The sequence below is a fragment of the Loxodonta africana genome, chromosome 10 (genome assembly GCF_030014295.1).
Source record: "Loxodonta africana isolate mLoxAfr1 chromosome 10, mLoxAfr1.hap2, whole genome shotgun sequence".
In the NCBI taxonomy this organism is placed as follows: domain Eukaryota; kingdom Metazoa; phylum Chordata; class Mammalia; order Proboscidea; family Elephantidae; genus Loxodonta; species Loxodonta africana.
Genome location: NC_087351.1, coordinates 109131163 through 109136927, shown reverse-complemented (window position 1 = coordinate 109136927; position 5765 = coordinate 109131163).

Genomic DNA, 5765 nt, shown 5'->3' with positions numbered 1-5765 from the left:
TGATGTCCTTCTCTAGGGACTGGTCCCTCCTGACAACATGTCTGAAGTACACGAGACAAAGTCCCACCATCCTCGCTTCTAAGGAGCATTCTGGCTGTACTTCTTCCAAGACAGATTTGTTTGTTCTTCTGGCAGTCTGTGGTATATGCAATATTCTTCGCCAACACTGTGATTCAAAGGCATCAATTCTTCTTCAGTCTTCCTTATTCATTGTTAGCTTTCACATGCATAATTTGAAAATACCATTACTTGGGTCAAGCACAGTTTAGTTCTCAAAGTGACATCCTCACTTTTCAACATTTTAAAGAGGTCTTTTGAACCAGATTTGCCCAATGCAATGCATCTTTTGATTTCTTGACTGCTGCTTGCATGGGCGTTGATTTGGATCCAAGTAAAATGAAAACCTTGACAACTTCAATCTTTTCTGTTTATCGTGATGTTGCTTACTGATCCAGTTGTGAGGATTTTTATTTTCTTTATGTTGAGGTGCAATCCATACTTTGATCTTCATCAGTAAGTTCTTCAAATCCTCTTCACTTTCAGCAAGCAAGGTTGTGTCATCTGTATAATGCAGGTTGTTAATGAGCCTTCCTCCAATCCTGATGCCCTGCTCTTCTTCATATGGTCCATCTTCCTGGATTAATTGCTCAGCATACAGATTGAATAAGTACGGTGAAAAGACACAACCCTGAAACACACCTTTCTTGACTTTAAACCACACAATATCCCCTTGTTCTGTTCAAATGACTGCCTTTTGTTCTATGTACAGGTTCCTCATGAGCACAATTAAATGTTCTGGAATTCCCATTCTTCACAATGTTATCCATGATTTGTTATGATCCACACAGTCAAACGCCTTTGCATAGTCAATAAAACACAGGTAACATCTTTCTGGTATTCTTTGCTTTCAGCCAGGATCCATCAGACATCAGCAATGATATCCCTCTTCCCACGTCCTCTTCTGAATCTGGCTTGACCTTCTGGCGGTTCTTTGTAGATGTACTGCTACAATCACTTTTAAATGATCTTTAGCAAAATTTTACTTGTGTGATATTAATGATATTGTTCAATAATTTCCACATTCTGTTGGATCACCTTTATTTGGAATGAGCACAAATATGGATCTCTTCCAGTCGGTTGGCCAGGAGGCTGTCTTCCAAATTTCTCAATGTAGACAAGTGGGCACCTCCAGCGCTGTGGAAATAGGTCCTAGTTGATTTGATATTTTAATATATGATAAAACAGTGGTTCAATATGGTGAGGAAAATGGATTATTGAACAAATGGTGCTGGCACAACTGGTTATCCATCTGCTAGCAAATACAATGGATTTGCTCACTTTTTTAGATCAGACAAAAAATTGAGATGGATTGCAGACTTGTGTTAAGTGAATGAAATGGAATCACGCATTCTTTCAGATCGTACAAAAATTTTAGATGGATTACAAACTGGTTAAAAAAGAGAAATAAAAATTTTGCAAGATAACCTGTATGTATAACCCAGAGGTGGAGCTGTTGTTGCTAGTTACTGTCAAGTCGGCTCCGACTCATGGTGACCTTTGTATGACAGAACGAAGCATTGCCTGGTCCTGCACCATCCTCACAACTGTTGGTACGTCTGAGCCCATTGTTGTAGTTGTTGTGTAGTCCATCTCATGGAGGGTTTCCCCTCCATGGAAAGGTTAGTGAACAAAGCCTTGAAACCTGGAAGCTAAAGAAGAAAGAGGAGGCATCTATGGATATATAAAAATTTTAAAACACACATGGCAAAAACTCTTATGAACAATGTAAACAGACAAAGGGTATGTTTGCAAAAAAATACTTGTAGTACAAGTAACTGTCAATATATATATATAATACATATGCAAACAGTTTTGTAATGTGGTAAGAACAAACAACTCGACTGGAAAAAAAAGGCTGACAAAATGAATAAACAACCAAAAATTACACGAAAATTCACCGGAAGTCAAGGAAATGCAAAATAAATTCACCATGGTATGTCACTTAATGCTCCAAAGCCTAGTGCCGGAAGGGATGGGAAAAAAAGGCTCTCTCGTACATTGTGGGTGGACTCGTGAGTTGTTTTGACTTTTCAGGAAAGCAGTCTGGCAACATCTGTTAAAATGAAACATTCACGCAAATGAGATTGACCAGGCAATCTCATTCCCAGGAGCGCACCCGTGAACACGCCAGCACGAGCTTGTAAGCGCAGATGGACCAGGAGGTCTGTGCAGCGTTGTTCACAGGGACCAAAAGACAACTGGAACTGAATGGACGCTTTCGTTTCCTCCTTGGGGTCAGCTTCAGGTTGCTAACACTCGTCCATTCTCAGCACCCTTGGAACCTGTGTCAGGGTCACCACCGCCACCGTCACCAGTTGCCATAGGTCGACTCCAAATCATAGCAACCGCGTGAGTGTCACAGTAGAGCTGTGTTCCACAGGGTTTTCAATGGCTGAGTTTTTGGAAGTAGATCGCCAGGCTTTTCTTCCAAGGCACCTCTGGTTGGAGTTGAACTGCCAATCTTTTGGTTAGCGGCTGAGCATATTAATTGTTTGCAACACCCAGGGATGTCCTCTCAGGGACATTTGCATTTTTCACAAGATACTCCAGAGACCAGTGGAATGTGAACTGTCTTTGGGGCCAAAGGGTGGCCTGAGACCCTTTCAGGAGAAGCTGCAGGGAGGTGGGTGTTGACTTGGGGTCTGCAGGTCAGGTGGGCCTTGCACACCAGCCTGAGAACAGGTTGGACTCCGTTTTGCAGGCAGCGGGGCCCCTGAAAGGCATGAGCAGAAAGGCGTGTGACGAGAGCAGTGCTCATGGTGGTGGGGCGCTGGACTTGGGGAGACCACTTGCCTGGCTTCTGTTCCCTTGGGGACCTGTTCTCTGCTTTCTGAGAGAAAGATCCCTAACTGGGGACCAGAGACCACGAACGGGCTTCGGCAGGTCAACAGCCACCCTCACATCATAAGCAGTATTCTGGGGTATATTGGGGGATATCTGTGGTCCAGGGGAAAGGGTTACTGTTTTCCTCAGAGTCTCAGAACGGTCTGCATCCCCCAAAAGGTTAAGAACCATGACTCTAAGGTGATATTTTTCTGATAAATTAATCCATAGTCATGGTTGAATGATCTGCCCAGAGAGAGGGAGAGAGAGATTCAGAGAGATTTATTTTTGAGGAATTGGCTCACAAAATTGCAGACAGGCTGGCAAGCCCAAAATCCGTGTGTCAGTCAGGTGGCAGGCCGGAAATTCTGCCAGCCTTGCATCCCAGAATCCTAGGTCAGGGGGTGGGAGAGTGAGAGGAGACCTGGCAAGATGGCTACAGTCCGGAAGCAGATCCTCCTGCAGACGGAGACCTCCCATTTTCCTTGTAGGACCTTCAACTGATTAATTGAGACCCACCCACATCATGGAGGGTAATCTGCTTTACTTAAGGCCAACCAATTTAAACACATGTAACTACTTCATAACAGCATCTAGACTAGTGTTTGACCAAACAACAGGCATCATAGCCTAGCCAAGTTGACACATAACATTAACTATCATGCCTGTGTTGGGAGGCTCTCTTCCAAGATTGAGGGGAGTGGCTTCTATTTAAACAAAGGACCTCTGGGTCCATGTCATGCACACTCCAGTTTTCAGAGGCTGGGTTGGCCCAGGGGAGAATCAGGGCCACCTATTGGGTCCATCAAGCCGTAAGGTCAGCAATAGGAAAGATGGCGGGCAGGCTGGAAAATAGAGTAGGGGTGGGTCAAGTCAAGTCAGGAAAAAGCCTGGGACCACTCACAGGTGCTCACGGATCATTTTCATATGAAACTAGGTAGGATGTCCTGGCTCCGCTACTTCCAGGCTGTGTAATCTTGGGCAGGTTACTGAACCTCTCTGGCCTTAGTGCCCTCCTCTATAAAGTGAGGGTAATAATAGTATCTACAGGTGATTGTGAGGATTAAATGAATTAATACATCAAAGCATTTAGAAGAGGGGCTGGCACATAGTTCATGCTACATAAGTGTTCACTCTTTATTATTAGTGTTGTTGTTATTAGGCAGCAGGCCTTCTGGCTTAAGGGAGGCAATGTGGTATTGTGCACTGGTTCTTTAAGCACGGCCCTAGAAGCAGCGGCCTCAGCATTCCCTTGGGACTTGTTAGAAACGCAAATCCTCTGGCCTTCCCCAGACTACTGAACCAGCATCGCCAGCCCAGCCATCTGTTTCAGTCAGTCCTCCTGGCAACGCTCAAGTTTGAGAACCACTGGTGAGGTCGCTGAGAACGCTGGCTTTGAATTCTGGCTTTTTACCATCTGCTGCTGTGTGACCTGGAGCAAGTTACTTAGCCTTTCTGTGCCTCGGGGTCCGTCCCTGTAAAATGGAGGTGGTTTTAAGAAAAGGAAACCAAATTAAATGAGATAACGTATGGGAAACACATATTCCAATGTCTAGCATATACTAAGCCCTTCATAAACAATAGGTATAGTTGTGATTATTACAATTGGAGAGTCATTGTTTGAAGAGCTGGGTGTAATAAAAGCAGCCAGAATGAGGAGCTTCAGAGCAGGAGTCCGGCTGTGTGGACTGAAAAGCCTGAATAATCTCCTCCAAAACCTGTGTGTGTGCACGTGCACACACGGATGTGTGTATGTGTGCACGTGTGTGTGTACATGTATGCCCTCTGCTCTGAGAAGGCACACTTGTGAGAAGAGATTGTGTCTGAAAAATTTCTCTCCTACCCCAAAGCACCCTTAAGTTTTGGGGGCTACACCTTAAGAGAGAAAGGGATTTATGTTTGATCCTCCCTTCAAAAGCCTCCAGGGTACAAATCTTTGCCATTCCTTCTGCTTCTCTGCAGAAGATTTTCTCTGCACCCCTCCCTCCTTCCTACAGCATCTGCCCCAAACTCCTCAGCACAGGGGAGCAGGGATGCAGAGGCTCTGGCAGAAGTGGGAGGGGCCTGGAGTCCTGCCCTCAGCCCAGCCTGCTCACCTTTCTGCAGGAGACTGCATGGGTGAGGGCGCAGGTGAGGGCGCAGGGGTGGGTGGTGAGCTGCAGAGGAGGGTCCAAGCCCAGGCTGTCAGTAAACAGAGGCAGCTGAGACCCTCACCCCCAGGCTTACAGGGACCTTCCAGGTTTTAGCACTGAAAGTCACACATTCCAAGAAGCCCCTCATTCCTGGGAAGACTGGATAGCTGGTCACTCTCTCTGCAGGTCTCTGTACAGCTTTTGCTTTTTCAGGTTACCGCAGACCCTGGGGCCAAAGAGGCCCCTTCCTGGTGTGTGGGTTGCCTGCCCCGCCAAGGTGTCAGTGGTCAATCTGAGAAGAGTTGAAGCTGTCTTTTCTCTTCCTGGGGACTCCCATGTGGGGTTCTCAATCTTAGAGTGCACAGGGCCACCTGGGGGTGGCTCAGCAGGTCAGCATCAGGCCCCCCTACAGAGGCCGTGAGTGAGAAGGTCAGGGGCAGGCCCTGCATGGGGCCTTGTAGCCGGCACCCAGGAGGTGCTGATGCAGACGACCTGCAGGCCAGGTTTTGAGAAACACAGCCCCAGAGTCCAAAGCTCCAGTTCTAGCTCCTGTAACATCGGGCTAGATTCAGAGTTCTCATGAGGGGCTCGTGATGAATAGCCACGGGACCCTTTACGGAGTGTTGGCTCTGCTTGATAGTGCCAGGATCGAAGCACTTGTGCTTTCTTTTTCATCTTCACAGCGAGCCAGGTTGGAGCTATGAGTGCCATCAATCCACAGGTAAGACAGGCTGGCATTCAGAGATGTGT